Source organism: Cylas formicarius, unplaced genomic scaffold (assembly GCF_029955315.1).
Source record: "Cylas formicarius isolate icCylForm1 unplaced genomic scaffold, icCylForm1.1 PGA_scaffold_9__14_contigs__length_23061073, whole genome shotgun sequence".
Classification (NCBI taxonomy): Eukaryota; Metazoa; Arthropoda; class Insecta; order Coleoptera; family Brentidae; genus Cylas; species Cylas formicarius.
Window position 1 is genome coordinate 10,642,337 of NW_026844365.1, and position 18,854 is coordinate 10,661,190.

At 37.7% G+C, this 18,854-nt stretch overlaps 1 protein-coding gene across 2 annotated transcripts in view; it reads right to left on the reverse strand.

Annotated features, from left to right (window-relative positions):
* The window catches only part of LOC132707627 (zinc finger and SCAN domain-containing protein 10), a 98,264-nt gene that overhangs the window by 58,968 nt on the left and 20,442 nt on the right, over positions 1-18,854 (reverse strand). Inside the window, exon 1 of one of the 2 annotated variants that reach the window (XM_060679537.1) lies at positions 13,714-13,846. The exons of the other annotated variant lie outside the window; for it this stretch is intronic. The gene's annotated coding sequence lies outside the window, so the exon portion shown is untranslated. Of the gene's footprint in view, positions 1-13,713; positions 13,847-18,854 lie in introns of those variants that run through there. 2 annotated transcript variants of the gene reach the window in all.

The following is an 18,854-nucleotide window of genomic DNA, read 5'->3' on the forward strand; positions in this document are numbered from 1 at the left end:
TAGTTTTATATCTTCCGACCGTTTCGAGGTGGTTGGTAATTCAATATCTGGGACGTCAGATTTTTTTGAAATTGCGAAATAAATATGACGAACTGTTGAGTATTTCATAATTGGGGGTAGTTTCATATATTCCTCACGGTTTCAAGGTCGTTGAGTAATACATCATACATTAACTGGCTCTTTAATGGTCTGGTTGAATCTGTGGACATCGTAATCAAATTATTTTTTGGGATGATGCGAGCGGAAAAGGGATTACTTGAAAGTTCCCTTACAATATTTCCGTACTTACTTAGGTTTACCAACTTAGGTTTTTTTAATTAAAATAAATAACGAACTGGTCCACTGTAATATTTGAAAATGAGAATCCAAATCCAAATCTAACTTCAGCCACATGACGGGATCGGCCGGCGCGAGAGCCGCATCTGAATCCGCGTGATATTTTCGCGAAGGGGCGCCGATCGACCTTGTGCGCACACGTAACCGCTAGACGTACGTTAGGGTATATTTACGTTCGTAATTGCGATTTCCACGAACGCGTACGCGTCTAATTATATTCGGTTGAAAAACACCGCCGTTTGCATCATTAGGCAGGACAGAGTTCCAAAACAGTGTCGTCGCTTAAACCGGAGAGTTTATCGGTCGTCGCTTTGTCACGACTCGATCTTCCGGTTCAAAAGAAACTGGTACGACCTTGAACATATTTTAGAATGGAAGAGAATCTTGAGTAACTCCTGATCCCAGAAAAGTTTTCTCTAACCGCAAAACAGCTTCCGTACGAAGCCTTGTATTTCGGGTTAAGTCAGCTTAGATTACAAGGCATCATTTATACAGTGTATCAAATTATAGATACTGGAAGCAGCGACACAGCTCGATAGTTGTTAGGACTCTGTTCACCTCTTTTTGCAAAGATTATTTTAATATTGTTGAAAAAAGTTATTAATATTGCATAACCAAATGTGACTGTTATACATATAAAACTACAGAATCAAGAAGACGATTCTATTATTTTTGATAAATCTTAAAGCCATTAACACTTATACACATTTAACAGCTGTAACTTCTTTAGTCTTTTTTTAGTTCCTTCGTGTGTTGTTTCGTGATAATATGCATTTCTTCATTTCATTTGTCCATATAAATGTGTCAGGCACCAGGTTCGCATAAGAAGATTTAAATTCAAAAAATATACGTCATAAAAATTACTTTGTCTCACCACAAAGCAGCTACGTTTCAAAGACGTTTTACTCAGTGCATTTAAACTTTACAACCCAATTCCTGAATAATTCAAAGTACAACATAACCAATTCAAATATAAGTGGATGTGTGTCGACGTTTTTGGAACCATCTCGATGGGGAGAGCTATTTTTCTTTCTGGTTATATATTATTTATTTATTATTCATTATGTTTATTTATTTATTAATTATATTCAGTCATTTTGTATATTAATGTCTTCATTTTGATTATCCCAACTTTGAATCCGGAAGTTTTCACCATGGCTGATTTGTGGTGGAATGAGAGTAGCAACTGCTAGCTAGACTTCGTCACTCAGTGATTTCTTCTTAAAAACTAGGCAACTAGGTCCCCTGTGGCACCCTCAAGGAAGTAATTTCGTACAGGAAGAACAACAGTGGGACCAATATGGAGCCCTCCGGGACTTCCAGACTTCAAACCATTCCAGAATCTGACTTCTGCCTATTCTCAAATTCTCGATATTCTCGAGTGCCTATCTCTCCCTAATTTTTTTGCTTTTCATAAATTTTCGAAACAGATTAGAGTAAAGATAAAAACCGATAGTTATTAGGAATCTGTTTATCTCTTTTTTCAAAAATTCTTTTATTTTTGCTGCAAAACAGTTATTAATAATGCAGGAAAAAATCTGATTGGTATGCTGAGCTAACCACGCGCAGCAAACGGGACCTCATCCAAGGCAGACAAAAACTTATTATGGAATGCAACTTGTATATACTAAATAAGTTAAAACGACCTTTAAAAGTTAGGCAAATTTGTTTTTGAAATACGTGAGTTATTTTTTTGGACTCGGCCATGTTGCGGAATTTCGATTTGTCGGATCGTTCGATCAAACGTCACAATGTTGCCAAATATTTGGAAAATTCGAGCCCCACGTCAATTCGAACAAATGAGTTGGGAAACATTATTCGTTATTTATTTATCTGGTTCATGGCTGCGACTATTTTGTTTACAAAACGACTTCAATCAATTAGTACGTGAAATGGATAAAAAACTTTACATTTACATAATAAATTACTTAATCAATGTAGAGATAGCATTTCTGATTAGTTTGGCTTTAACATCTAGATAACAGACACAATACGAACAAAATTAAACGATCTTTGCTCGCGCATTTAAAAACACAAGTAATCTAATTAAATCTCAGTTAATAACACCGGAGGATTAACACAACACGCGAATGGATTTACAGTTGCTGTTAAGGTACGAAGAACTCGCAGTTTAATTTTATTGTATTGCAGAACGATACTAACTTGCCTATACACATCAATATCGATAATATTATTTGATTAAGATTTATTGTCAATTTTTTTTTAATGTATTAATAATAATAATAAATGTTTATTTTCCTAGATGAAACATAAAATTACAAGAAAGAGGGAATAAATGAAATTAATGCACTTAATAAATAATAAATAAATGCAATACTTAAAACCAAAGACAAGACCAAAAATCAAGAAAAAAAAGCGTAGATAACAGAATGATCGAGGAAGGAGCAAGTTCATTTTTACAAAGCAGCCAAAAATATATTTCTTCTGAAAGACTTTATGTATCGCTCGAACTGAATGGTAGGAGAACGAAGCCTGAAATGTGAACTGGTTCTAGTCTGTGTGTGTAACTGGGTTTAATGCTGATGGAGAAAGAAAAAAAGCTATGAGCCTCTGTAGTTCTGAGAGAAACAGGCAAGTCGGTTTCTTTCATCATTTGGATGGAACTTGGTGCTTAATAATAGAAAAGACTAATTTTTGGTGTATCAGAAAATGAATCCGGAGCAATTTTCAGTATTAGCAAAGAGAGTAACAAAATCTACCACTTTTTTTCACAATTGGTCATATTCGTGAAACCGATATTTTTCGAAGAAAGCGTAACATTAAAAGGCGAGCGAAGAACGCACATTGACGGCGGAGCTTAGAACCACCCATCTCCTCCTGTACGAAAATACACCATGGTAAAGAAAAATGGATTCTATTTCGAATCTCCCGAAGCGATGTGGACCTGCCTCCCGTCTAAATCATACTCGTTATATTAATTTAACAAATAAATCTATTTGGCGTTTCGTAAGTGCAATTGCCAAGAATCCGCCCGGATTTAACTTTTATTTCGTCTAGTGATGCAAGTGCAGACGAAAATAATATTTCGCGTAGTGCACGATGATTCCGCGTTGTCTCGTCTGATGCGACCGTCTGCGAAGGTCACCAAGACGACCAAAACAAGTTGAAAGAGCACCAGACCGTCAGGATTTGGTATTCAGACGTTTTTACATGTTAACCAATGCGGGCAATTGAAATACGCAAATGTATCACAATCCTTTCCAATCATTCCTTTCACTCTTTCGGATTGGTTGGGATGAACTAAGTCAAAATATCTCATCTGTGTCTAGGTATAAAATTTGCCATTTTTTAATAAGTCTATGTCTGGTAAGACGCTTTTTGATTTCGTTTATCACAGACTTATTGGTACCCTGTCTCGATCATGTTGGCACCTCTTTCTGTATCATCTTCCCATCAGTGTCTTGGTCTACCTCTGCATACTTTTCCGACAATTATACATTCTGATTTGACTACATGACCTGCTCATTTAACCCCCCTAGCTTATATAATGCCACTGACCGAGAATATTTTAGTAAATACTAAATCACTGCATATCAAACCTGACATTGAGGCGACGCAGCCAGATAAAAAAACAAAACACACTGGCAAAACAGATCATATTTGCAACAACAAAGGATGCCACAAAAGAGCAGAATGTTAAAAATATTGTCAACAGTTAAACAGAACATTTCAACCAGCATCTCCAGAACTGAAAGATGTTTATAGAACCCCCACATAACCTTGCTTGGCTTGGTCTTAGTTCAGAATAATCTGTGGTTCAGCGCGGAAACTTGATGATGCTATTATTACAACGCTGGGTCATATTATCAATTTCATTGTGTTATTTGTGGTACAGTTGGTTTATTATTGACGTATCGATTGCTGTCATTAAATATTTGCAACATTTAATTGTAATTTAAGTCGATTATCCAGGACCACCACACCTGTATCTTAAGAATGAGAAATCTTTTCATCTCCTTTTGGCAAGCACCCAGCACCGGGACCGACGAAACCTTTGGTTGGTCTGGTGCTTTTATAGCAACGATATTAATTAAGATAATTCTGTTGTTTTTCGTCACTTTCTTGCATTACTGTAAATTATTAAAGAGATAAGATATTTACAATATTTAATCGTAATTTGGCTCGACTAGTACTGACCAGCCACGAGGTGTGGTGACCTGGAGATTCTCTTTAGAATGTGAAGAGTTCTCATCTTTTGATAAGCACCTAGCACCTAACCCTTAGGAATCTTTGCTGCGTTGGGTAATTTAGTTTAGTTCGTACGGTTGCTGGTGACTTTATAGCACCCATGAGTTCTCACATTTACTACGTCGATCTTCTTGCTTGTGTTACTGTTTATACTGTGAATTATTAAAGAAATAAAACATTTGTAACATTTAACACTACCTGAAGAGTGTCGTAGAAGAAAGCCCTTCAGCTCTTTTTAGCAAGCAAGTACTTGGACCATCAAAATCTTTGCTTTGCCTGTGCTCAATTCAGAATTCTCGGATCAGTTTAGTTTAGTTCGTAAGGTTATTGCCTTTATAAATTATTAAAAAAATAAGACATTTACAACATTTAAATCGGTTAGTATCCATTCTCCAGGAGCTCTCTCAGATTGAGGGTGCCTCGAGGTGTCCTTCTGGGGCCCGTCTGAAGTCTTCGCGAGTGTCGGAGCCTAATTTGGCAACGCGGTAAGTGACGCTCGTCTGCTCGCGATGAAAAATAACCCATCAGCTGTTCGCGACGGTCCTCGCTTACGTATGTGTGCGACGACGAATCGCGATAGACGCGTAATTGCGGGAGATTAATGTTTTATTTTGACTTGCGGGAGATGTCTGTAAAAAATCTCCCGATTTAATCTGCTCTATAAACGTCGGTGCTTATAAAATATTCCCGGCAACACCTGATTATAAATTTTCCGAGTCGCTATAATTGACGTCCCCACAGTTTTGTTTTGTTGTTGACGCGAAATCTTGGTAGAGCTCACACGGAGCATTATCGAAGAATGCTGGTCCACGTAGTGCAGGTTCGCTTATAGATTCAGGGTAGTTTGCCGACTGAGTTCAGCAGGGTTTTTATCTTGGACCGTTATCTTTAATATTCATCGGTAAACTAGTAGAATGATTCTAAATCGACATCTTTATTGCTGCTTCAAGAGTTGATTAACAATCGAATTTAGGTCTCCTCTCAAGTTCCCGGATGATTTAATTTTTTTTCTTGCTATTAACCATCTAAATGACTAAATGAGGGGACCTCTGACAAATCATTCATTCATATTTTGATTTTTAGTACCACTCGAACCAAAAAGTTCACTGTGCTTCATCTGACATTCATAGATGACAATTTAGATCCCTTCCTCGTTTGATTTTCACTACCGACCGATCTACCAAGTTCAATTTCTTTTTACAAAACTTCTGGATTCCTCCTGCGTCGGTTTTTGCTGAGTGGAACATACTAACGATTCATCAATCATCCTGTTGGATTCTTCAGAGCTTGACTGAACCTGGCTCACATTTTACTCTGTACCTGCTTATATATTGTTTGAGGTTGGCGGAGCTAAATGAGCAGCATAAACACCGTCTCGGTAAAGACCTCAGTCGCGGTTAAGATTTTTAGGTTGTTTATAGATTTCTATAGACTTTCAGATTTTTCGTTGGTAGAAGAATTGATTACATGCAAGAATTTTACCTGTCTTAAACTTAAGGCTCTTTCATGTATTCTTTGCCGCATGTGCTTGGAATGCTACAAACTCCTGGCATCTCAAATGCAATTTTGCCTTTGACCGATCAAAGATGAGAGATTTTTGGACAAGTAGCAAATCTGGTTTTGACGTTTCTTGAGAACTTGTGATATGTGGTCAGTGATGTTTTCAATGTAAGGAAGGACACCAGTTGCAAGTGTGGGATTACTTTCGGACACAGTGCTATTGGAAGGTTGTGGTGAAGAGTATTTTGTAATGGAATGCTTAATATCTATAATATGGAAATTATTATAAAGAGCAGATGTAAAGTGTTTTAATTCTGGGTTCACTGACTCGTGCTGAGATAGTTTCATGGCTCTGTAAACAAGAGAGTTGATGGCCGGTGAGTTTTGAGCCGGATGGTGATCTGACCATGCAATTAAGATCTGTGTGCGTAGGTTTTCTGTAAACACAATGACCCAATGTTAGATCTGATTTTCTATTGATATCTAAGAATGGGCGGTTATTATTAGTTTCCAGCTCGATGGGAAAACGTATATTAGTGTGTTTAAGAGTTTAAATATCTAAGAAAATCTTCTAGGGATTCTAGACCATGAGACCAAATAACAAAAGTATCATCGGCGTTTCTATAATTTTGGTTTTAGATGAAAGGTGTTCGGAGATTACTTCTCAAAGGCTTCCATAAATATATTCGCTATAACTGCTGATAGTGGAGAACCCAATAGCTAACATACGTTTTACCATTGAGTTAGAAACTAATAATAACCTCCCATTATTAGATATTCTTATCAATAGAAAATCAGACCTAACATTGGGTCATTGTGTTTACAGAAAACCTAGGCACACAAACCGATACCTTAATCCAAAAATCATAGGTTATCAACTCTCTTGATTACAGAGCCGTAAAACTCAATTAAAACTCCTTACCTCTGCTAACTAAAATCCGACAATCAATAGAAATCTATAAACAACCTAACAATCTTAAGTACAGAGTAAATCAAGCTCTGAAGAAGGCAACAGGATGATTGGCGAAACGTTAGCAAGTTCGACCCTGCAAAAACTGACGCAGGAGGAATCCAGAAGTTTTGTAAAAAGTATTACAGTAGCCTGTGATACAACTAATTCTTTTTTTGAAATTTAGGTCCCCTTACTGTTTAATTTTCAATTTTCCTCAGGCACCTGATAGAGAACCTCTGATGAATGATTAATCCTTTTTTAAGAATTTAGATATTTCCTTAATCAACTTTTAACACTTGCTAATTTACCAAGTTCAATTTACCTCATATGACATTCGCCGGTGATTTAGAAATCTTTCGCTACATGATTTAAGGCCACTGTAAAATGCGTATGTTGTCACAGATCAAGATACTTCTGATGAAGGATTAATTCATCTTCTATTTGACATGTTTAACCAGTGGAATAAATTTTGTAAGATATTCATTCCGACATACTTTGAGGCGACGACATGTATTTTGTATCCATAAGATTCAGTACTTCGTAACTGCTTAATTCAGAAACCCTAAAGAAAATGGGCATGGCTAATATTAGAAAGCACCAAAAAGACATTATTTTTAATATAATCTGGTTGAGAGAAACTTAAACTCTAGTAGGATGCTAATGCCGTGCGCAAAATCACAGAGCTGAGCTTTTTGATAGGAAATCTTAATATTAGAACTAATTTTCTATGTTTCGTTGTCCTTCTTTTTGCCAAAAACAAATAGTTTAGGTTTGTCAGACTTTAGATCTAGCGCATGTGTATTATTATTATTATTATATACAGTTTCGTGTTTCTATTCTCGTATTGGTACGAAATAACATTTATGGTTGATTATTGTGAAGAATCCTGGTAAGGCGGATGAGGAAGAGGTCCAAGAGGGTGGGGGGGCGGACGCGATAAATATGGTTACGGTCGATGTGCTTGGGCGACGAAAGAATCCGCGCCGAACGTTTGAAATTTTATGACGTTTTCTTGAATTATCGAATACGCACCGCAAAACGTGAATCGATCGATGGGAATTTATGGTATCGGAGCTGATGGAAACCGCGCGAAGTAGCCGACATTTTTTTCGCATCGCTTGGGAGTGTCGCGGGAATGCGCGGCCACATTTTTCGACGTAAACAAGTAAAACGAACGCCGTGCCGTTGGAATAACTCTTTGAAATGATAATAAAGCAATGAAGGGACGTTTGAACGAGAAAAATGGCTTAAATTTGCGATAGAATGGCTTCTTTAATTGTTAATAGAGGACTTAACGCTAGCGCTACTACAAATTAATTATATAAAATGTAATATGTCAAATATCCTTCAAACAAGAAGTAAGCGTAAGGAGTTTGATTCCAACAAATGAATGGCTTGTTAATGAAAAAACGCAAATAAGCTGCAGCGTTGGAAAGCTTTGACCACAATGGGCTTTAGATATCACAAAATAGACAAGAGGAAACCCAGAGATTACAAAAATGACGTTATGAATACTCCTTTATATAACAGCGATAAGAATATATAGTTAGCGTCGTTCAATCATTTAGCTTGATGAGACATGGTTCGATACTAATGACACTCCATGCAAAGGAGGGAGAGGGAAAAGGGCAACAGTTTTACATGCCGTTCCCTTAGCTCGATTGATATCAACTACCTAAGTTTTCAGAAATTTAAATCCCACATGGCAGCAAACGATTTTTTTAAACAAAGTTCTAAAAAAGTATGTTAAGTTTATTAAAAACTTCCTTAATAGTACCTGACAAACTCGTTGGCCTCATTTGCCTGGCTATGGCAATGATGTCATCAAAAATTACATTTCCGCTCTGCTTGATATTGTTTTGCTTTTTTCTGTCACCTGGTGGTTCCTCGAGAGCTTTAATAATCAACGATGACGCCCACGGAACTAATGAAATGGCGACTTGCCCATTTAGAATTTTAATCCTCATCCAAATTTAGCTATGTCATTACCGACTTTTTTGGGAGGTAAACCCAAGGAACCAATTTTTGAGGCTAAACAAGAAGTTGCTCCCACTTCACCTCTGAGGTATCTGAGCTACACGTTTTATTTTCGTTGGGTCGAACTATCGCATCTTACGTCAATTTCATTTAAAAAGTAACTAAATTTTCCCGATGATTGCAGATTTATAAAAAATGCGTTCGTGTAACTAACTACAAGCAATTTCTCTCTTCTCTAATTCTCTCATTTATTTGTAAAAGCTCTATACTGATATATAACTTGACGATTCTTCTAATTTATTTTCTTATGAAAATTACGTTATACGTACTAGCCGATAAGGAGCGAAACGGCTTTGGAGTTTACTCCCTTTTATTCCGCATTTACGAATGACACAAATCATAAATAAAACATTTACAATTAATAAGGCGAGACGCGTACGGACCGGTCTAGTTTTTTTTTCGCCTCCCCCCCTTCACCGCTTGGCAACGTTGAAATTAAAACGGCGTATCTCTCGGGAAACATCTACGAAATGAACCGAGCAAAAAAAAAATCGAAACCAAACACCGGCATCGGAACGCACACAGAGATCAGACTAATAACGTCCTTATCTATTATTGTTATCGGGGAGTGTCCGAAAACCGATAAACGCGCTCAATTGTTATGCAAACTTTCGGACAGCCGATATCGTTACTAGAAAAGCATTCGCGACGCGTCGCATAATTACATCCGACAACAGCGCCCGCGACACGGCAACATCGTCGCGTCGGGTCAACCAACGGGTAGGCGTCCCGACGCAAACGACCTTGGCCTTCCGCCTATCCCACGTTGGAGCTTTGCCCGGAATATCGATCCCTTAGAGGGCTAACGTCCACCACCCCCTACGTCTATAGTATTTGCGACAGTGGCGTGCCCGCTCCTCGTAAATATACGCTCTGGATTCCAAACGCTTCATCTTCAACGTGGCTTGAGAAGAAGTGATAAGAAATAATTTGCAACATGGTTTAAGCAGTACTTATAGGGCCTAAAGATACTTCAAACTCTGCGGATGAATTGTCTGAACAGTTCTGTATCTGTGTCCAAAATGGTCTTGTATTTGATTGCCATGCATCTGTTACAGTTAAGAAGAGATGTAAAGATGTGTAATGTTTACTTCACGGGCAATGAAATACAAAACCGGTTTGGTTACAGATACAAACTGTTGACAAAGAGATGTAAGCACGTGTAGTCTCTACAACTTCTGCTTAAATCATTGGTGGGTATTCACGAAAATATCCTCGAATCTTCACACATTCCGTTTATCTGCACATCTCTTGTTCAAGCCTCTTGCCGTTCTGAATCGCAACCGATGTACTTTGGTGGCGATTTGTAGAGATGTGTGGTTCCACCAGTCTCGCGTTCCAAGCCACTCCTCTATAGTTTGGCCTTGATCATCTCGTCTGTAACAATGCTGACAAAGAGAGTAGCAAGCAGTCTTCAAGGATTTGGTGAGCAAAAACTTCAAAACCCTAGGGTTAAAACTTCCTCTTTCCTCGTGCAATTATGCCTTCAGTATGGAAGCATCCACCGAGTAACAACCACTTTGAAAAAGCCCGACCCTGGAAATTTGGCACGCTTCTGTATTCACTTCCCTCTCAGCGACCTTCCAGAGGTCGGGTCGTGTTGCAGCGTTTGTTGGCGGTCGCAGCGAAAGCGGGGGGCACGGCCGAGGCCGCGCGGCGCTCGAGGGTGACCCCGCCGTCAAGGTTGAGTAGGTCACTGGGCTAAAGCACGCGCGAGCTTGGCCAGCCTCTCCAGGGATTTATAGGCAGAGACATCCCGATGAAGTGGGAGTCATCATTGAAAAGATATGAGAGGCGTCGGGAGGACAAACTTAAGAGTTTTCGAAACAATGGACTTCTAGCATCTGATTTTTTGGAAGCTTCGCGGGTTTGAACTCCAAGTTTTTATTCTTGTAACTCTAAATTAAAGTTTATGTACAAATTGAGGTTCTTATCTTACGGATTTAGAATTTAATTGTAGCTTCAAATTTTTAGAAACGTGTGTTGCTTTCATATTCGCTTTTATGCTCGTAACTTCCAAGTAGCTCTAAATTCGTGGGCAGAATGGGGAATTGGATACTAATAGTAATTTTACACCAAAACCAAGGTTTTAACTTTTAGCATTCGCAACTTTCAATAAAAGTTTTTATACAAACTTAGGCTCTTGTTGGACGAGTAACTCAAAATTTACGAATTGAAGAGTATGTGTAGGTTTCAACTCCAAATTTACGGTATACATTTACTTATAGCTCTAAATTTTTATGGAGATATTTTGCTTTTTTCTCCCCACGTTGATGTTCTTAGTTTATTAGCTCTAAATTTATAAATGACGGTTTTTTCCCATATTTACTTCTCGTAACGCTTTGGTAACTATCAATTTTTAAAATATTTTGGACTCATATTTAGGAACTCATTACTAGAACTCTAAATTATTAACAAAAATAGCTTTTTTTAATAAAAGTAATAATAAAAAAAGAAGTAGAAACGAATTGTTTGGGCTTGCCGATTGAAAAACTTTTAGGCAGCTACTCAAACTGATGCTTAGAAGTAGCTCTAAATTTATGTAGGACGGTTTTTGCCTTCATATATATAGTGGGGCACGTAACTTAGAATTACCAGTAGCTCCAAATTTTTTATAGAACTTTACAGGTGCAAATTTAAAATCTTCAATATCAGAAGCAATAATTAAAAAAAGTAGAAATGAATTTTGGAAACTTTAATTGAAGCTCCAGGTAGCTCTAAATTTGAGTTCTCAGTTATAAGTTATCTGGTGTGGATTCTTTAATTAATGTAGCTAATGTGAACTTGCAGATTGAGAATCTTGTGGGTAAGCTCTCCTCTCTAATTATCGATGCTGCGGGTAACAGTCCGTGTTTGTCTGACGGAAGAGGAAACAAACTGAATTTTCGTACCGGCATTAAATAATTATCCTACCGGGTTGAGTTACGACGACGGTTGGGCGTAATTTAGTGTTATCGCTCGACTCTAAAGTCAATAAATATCCCACAAAGTTGCGTTAAATATCATAATAAAATCAAGCGCGAGTAGGAGGTCGTAAATATCGTGGCAATATATCGCCGCGAAATAGAATAGGCAGTCGGTATTAAATATTAAAATACTGATCGAAACCGACTAATTTTTAGGACGGTGAAGAAATTTTGGCACCCACGATCGCAACCGTTTGTACGTTATCATGGTGGCGCGGCCTCGGATAACATGTTTTTGACGGAATCGAGTTAATGCATTTTTAAAAGCGTTCCGGATAAAAATAAAGCAGATTTTTTTTGCCGCTTAGCATAGGCGAAAAGATAGGTCCAATATAATATTTATTTTCAACGTTGATCCTCTCTCGTTTACGGATATCGTGACTCATTCATGGAGGCTGTGGAGTGACCGTTGGCCATGCTATTCTGTTATCCACAGTGTGCATCACTTGGGAAACCGACATTTCTACGAGAACCTTTATTTGGTCTATATATCACGCTGATGATGATTACTGTTCTATGATTGTCAAGCCACAGGTTGGTGCGGTACGCTGTCCAAAGTATTCCCAGCATTGCACGACTCCAAGTCGTACTCTCCAATAAATGTTTTAACAAGTCCTACTTTAGCTTCCTTAAGAAAGCGATGGTCTTTGGAAATTTTAATCAATCTAAAGCCTCCCTTGGTATATCAATACATCATTTTATCTCTTGCTCAGAATCGCCATCTTTTTTTTATTTTCGTGTCTAGGTTATTAACCTCTTCTTTAGCTTCTATGTCATGGATTGTTTATTCATTGTTAACGCGTTTGCAATCAAAGTTTTCTTGTAGATTTTTAGATCAACAAGACAAAAATAATGCGATGTGATTATCAGGCTCTCTCCAACTTATGGAAACACCAAATCGTTTTTTCCTAGGGTTACCTCTAAATCAATTTTTGCTTGATACATAATCATTATCAAAACTTAACAAAAAAGGTTTGAGGTTATGAGTTATAGCTGGAAGCAACTTAGCTCAAAATAAAAGAACGCGAGGGGTGAGTCACAGAAAAATTATGTACCCCTTTTTGAATAATCTGAGATATCTTCTACGTTTCAAACTCCTCCGAAATTCTCTGAAATTTCAATGATTTTGGTGACGTCATTCAAAAAAGGACAACAAAACTAACTAGAACCAACCAAATTTGCTTCTCAAATAAGTTGTACACATTTTTTTTTCTTGGATCGTGTAACTATTTTTATGGAGCTGTGACCAAATATTATTGGTAAAGCATCTAAAAATAGATCAATATAATAACAATAATTAACACAAAATTGCAAAGAGCGCCCAAGTGGTAAGTTAAGATTTGTTGCCTCTATATATAAATAAAGTATCAAATATTATGCTAATTAGTTTTAGAGTCTAATCCTCCGTTTGTCATTAACTATTTTTCAATATTTTCCACAAATTTCCGATTTCATTTGATTAATTTGATGGTTCAGCAAAATCCTATGATCAATAAACTTATGCAGCATTAACATATATAAACATATTTTCCTTTTTTAAAAATATGTACAATAAAAAAAATTCCCGTAAATTTTCCCGACCAAACCTTCCAAATCAGCCGAATTCCTACGAAGCTGGCTCGAAACTCCCCGAAACTCCCCAGCAATACCCTGAATTCCTAGAAATTGCTCGAAATTTTCTAAAATGTTCTTAAGTTCCGTGAAATTACTTACTTTGCGCTACAGTGTGGCAGTGATTTAGCCATTGTAAAGTGTTTAACAATTACACGCACAATTGGTTCAGTTTACCCTTTTAGCACCTCTTAACCGACGCATACAGGATTTTTTTAAAAGCAACCTACAATGGTTCGGCTTTAATGACAGCCCAAGCGTAACGAAGCAACAAAAAAAAATCATCCCGATCGATGGGGGCGGGAGCGTCCGTAGGGTTGTTGCCGGGGAAACTTCGAGCAAGGGTCGTCGCGGCGGATAAAAAAAAAGAAGCTACAACTACCCCGCGCCATCATCGTCGGTAGTAATAGCTCTCGCTTTCCGTCTCCCCGATCAGGTGCATCCGAGTGCAACGTGCCGACGATGCTGCTGCTGCTGCGCTATGCTGCATCGATCGTCGTGTCTGGGTTGGAAGCCTGCGGCCCGACGTGCCGGTGTCAAGGTCAGGGCCTTTCCGCCCGCTGCCGTCGCGGATGGCACGTGTCATCCACGGTCACGGTTTTTCGAACTGGGTCGCTACTACAGCGCCCCCGCGGTGACGTTGTTCAGTGACCCCGCGTTCGAGGGGTACGTGGGTTTGTGTGTCCGTTCTCCGTTCTCGTCTTTTGGTTATTCCTGAATAACTTTCGAACCGTTGGTGCTACAAAATTAAAATTTTCTTCCTTTTTAACCCTCCACGAGATACGTAAGCTTACAAGAAATGACCTCAATCCGACGCCGGCGTCCATCTTTTTTTCGCGATTTGCCACTGTTTGTTAGATATTGCTATGAACCACGATAAGTGTACGAAAGTTGACACAATCGGCTTTATATTTGGCGCATAGTTGCAGCTTTGCCCCGCGACGGAACCTGTTGAAAATGGGGGGGGGGGGGGTCGGCAAGTATTTTAAAAATATTAAAAACGGGGTTTGTCATGGTCTACAAAAAAGAACATTTTTCAAAAACCGTTTACAATACCGAAAAAATTCTTGAACCAGAATACGCAGAGGATACGGTTCCATAAAATTCTATTCTTGACAATTTTTCAAAAATATACAGAGTGCGCCGCAAATTCAAAAAAAAAACTAAAAAATTATTGAAAATTGGCAATAATTTAAAATCTGTATTTTAGATGTCAGTTTCTTTTACATGACGATAGAGCTCATATAGACAGCTAAAACTTTTGTATTTAAGGTTTTTAAGTATTGTACAGGGTGTTCGCGATATTCCGTGCAATATTAAAAAACGTAATAAGTGCCCCAAATTTGCAGCTACCGACTTCAAACTTGGGAGAGAAGTAGAAGTCCGAACCCGCATTTATACTCTTTAAATTGGGAGCAATAATATAAATAAAATAAATAATTTTGTTTTAATTTTTGAATTTTTTTTTTTGGTTATTTTGGCTTCCAGAAAAACATATTTTCCTCCAAAATCAATCGGAAAAATCTTATCTTCACGCATTTTTTCGATTATAAACAAGGTGTTTTAGTTATGGACAAAAATCTAAAAGAACCTGAAAATGGTTCTTTTAGGGAGTAAATTATTAACGGTAAATCAAAGTTCGTACAAAAAATAGCTAATCCCTTTAAACAGTGTTATAGATCGTAACAAGGGCTATAATTTTTGTATTTACGATTTTCGACTGTCACTTACGCTGCTCGTGATATTTGAAAAAGTCCATTTAAAAATCGCAATATCTCTATCTCAATCTAGCCGCGATGACGTCATTTACTATTACGGTGTACTGCATCGTTTCGGAAAAGAGGTATTTTCCCGAAAACTATTTATCCTCTAGCGCTATAACTTTTACTTGGGCATTTTTTGGATTATGTGCAGGGTGTGCCGATAATTTGTAAAAAAAAACAAAGAGATCCTGTAAACTGCCGTTTTCTTGGGCAAATTATTATCCGTAAATGAAAAACTATAAAACATGGGACAACTTGGTTTAAACAATATCGAGAGAGGGTTTGAAGTTTCGTCTATCATACAGGGTGCGCCAGATATTTGAAAAAATATAATTGGGAATCACTATTATTTGTAAAAAAAAATTAATTTACCTAAGCTTGCTTGCTTGCGAACTTGCAAACTTTGAAGTTGACGAGATGTAAAAGGCACTTCATACAGGGTCCTCTAAGAAAAGAAACCGTAAAGCGTCTTCTTTTGGAAATAAGAAGCTGCTTCGCACCGCTTGCGACTTGTCCCGCTCAGTGACGATTTTTCAAAAGCAATCTTGTTTGTGTTTGGTAGCATTTCAAAAATATATTTTCTAAAGATAATCGACAAACGTATTTACAGAAAATGCGAGCCCAGGATCTTTTTATTTACAATTCTTTTATATAACTTACAATAAACCCGGTAGATTTAGCATAAGCATACAAACATATTCTCCTTTTGTCAAAAATCATTTAAAAATTCATTTTTCCCGACCTAACCCTCAACCTTACCCGAAATTTCTACGAAATTCGCCCGAAATTCCCCGAAAATATCCGCAATGCCCTGAAATTCCTAGAAATTGCCCGAAGTTCTTTTTCCTCCGCAGTACTCTTTCAACATCGTAAAGAGAACAACTGTGATGTGTACGCGTGTTTTTTTGGACTCTGCCAATGCAATGAAAAAATTATGGAAGCCTTGGAGAAAGTTCGCAAGGACAAAAAGTCATCAGCAATCTTTATGGTGGATTAGAAGGAAAATGTACGAATTTAGAGAGGAAGCACACTGAAACTGTGGAAATTCAGCATTGAATACGACAGGGCTGTGTCTTGTCTCTTTTGTTCAACCTCTACTAAAATTCAGAAAAGGGCGAGAAAATAAACAACATTCTGTTGCACTCTGTAAATAAAATTAGTGCACAGTATGGTCTATGCTTCAATGACGTAAAAACCAAGCATATGGTGATAAGCAAAACTCACCCCGAGAAAAGTCATCGAAAAAGTTGAAAAATTCACATATGTTCACATAGTTAGACTCAACACTCAACGTGTGAGCATTGCTAACAAGCAAAGGCCGTAGTTTAAATCTCAAGAAACGTATAGTTCACTTTTGTATAGTGTGGATAGTTGGAGAAACGAATTCAAATACTTGAAATGTGGGTTTATCGAAGAATTCTCAAAATGCCTTGGACGAGCCATATTACTAGCCAGGAAATAATTAAAAAACCTCATCTTACAGAATGTGCTGCCAACAAGTTGCGAATAGCCAGGACAATCGCTAACTTCCGGAACGGATAAAGCAAAGGAAGAAGAAGAACAAGAAGAAGAAGAAGAAGTTGTCATTTCTTAACTTGGATATATTCTCCTCTTATAATGAACAGCAGCTTCAGAAGCACAAAATGAGTATAAGGTACACTTCAGAGCTCTTCTGAGTGAGGCCGTATATCGTAGTACACGCTAGAGGTGCTGTGGCCGTGTTTTGCGGTTTTAGTGTGTTGTCGGTGTTATTATGCCGGAATACTTCTTAAAAGACGATTATTATGGCGCACAAGTATTAGGTGTGCAAAAACCTAAGTTCTATTTTGCCCAACCTTGGTTTGTGTGTGGGAAGTTGGACAATTAACAATCCGACAATCCTACTAGAAGTTTCAGATCAGTTTCAAAACAATTGCTTATATCCACGACTTTTGCACTGATTTCCTCTGGATTTGTATCCTTTTGCTTTGTTTTGGTCACCCTTTGTCTTCTTTTCCAGTTTTTTTTATAGACTGTCGGTTTGACTCTGTCGCAGTATGATAGTAGCGTCTAGTAATTGATGTAATGCGTTTTTTCAAGAAAGTCCATACTGTATGTGCATCGCAGCATTTTTACTCCTAGCATTGAGTGGGCACGGAAATTTTAGAAGGCGACCCCGCATTGTAATTTGCAGCTGTATGTCAGAAAAATCCGTTTTCGTCAGAAATAATTTAATATATTCTTGATGGAGAACTTATTACCGGAAGTACAGGTTGCCAGAAATTTCCAATGAATCGCTACCTCGGTCGATACGAAGTCGTTTCGGAGCCTGATTCCGGTCCAGCGTTTAGACGCAATTAAAATGATTTACAATTATTAGTAAAGTAAATTCCACAGACACACACAGAAAGAGAGAGAGGCCCGGCCGTCCGGGTCGTTGTCTTTAATTATTTCTTTCCTTGTTTTTACCCCGTTCCGTTTGTCAGATTTTAATGAGTACGGCGAACCATCGGCAGTTCAATTAAAATTATTAAATATGTTTGCTTTTCGCCGATTTTATCGCGCCGAGCGAAAGTGTTAAACGCGGGCGCGGCAAAACCCACCTGCATGGACGGGCTGTATGAATACCCGAGCAAACTTATAACACACAGATATGCTGAATATGACATCTTATAATAATGCAGCTGACTTTAATTTTTTCAAAACTAATCAAACGTCAAATTCTCAATAGTATGTTCGGAAGGTATCTGAATCTGAAGTATATATTATAGCGGAACAGTCGAGCAAATCAATGCAAAATGTATAGAAAGTAAACCCGCGCCACTGGCAATTACAGTAGAGTATTGAGAACTGAGGACTTGTACCACTAGGACAAACGTTAATTGACTGACCATGCTAGGGGGAATATAAGAGTACGGGTAAGAGAATATAAAAATAAGAGCTGCTGAAGTCGTAATCCAAAAATATAGCAAATCACTTCCTAAGTAATGTGAGTGAGGATGCGCATTAAGAAGAATGGAATTTTTGGCAAATTTTACTATAAGTAATAAGTCTGAGAAAGCTTCATATCAAAAATATTTTAAATTATTTCTGACAGAAACATGTTTTGTGAAATAATAATAATAATGCAAATACATGTACATGTACAGATTAAAATCAATCTTTGATAAAATTTTACGTCCACTCGATGATAGGAGCACATAGGGTTGTGGAATTGACCGGTCCAATTTTTGTGTGTCAATTGACCATTATATTGTGCGTTACGTCGCCGTCGCGTCGTTCTGGGAGCCAAATTTTGTAGAATCGCCAAGTATCGTATTCGGATATTCCTTGAAAAGGGTTATAGGTAAATTGAACATCACAAATGCATATTTTATCATAAAATACATATTATTATGTGCCATAGTTTTTCGTGAATGATTAAATATTTTTGTTGGTTTACTTTTAAAGCCATTTTACAAATGCTATCGTGTTACTAGGTATACAACGGGGAAATTCTCA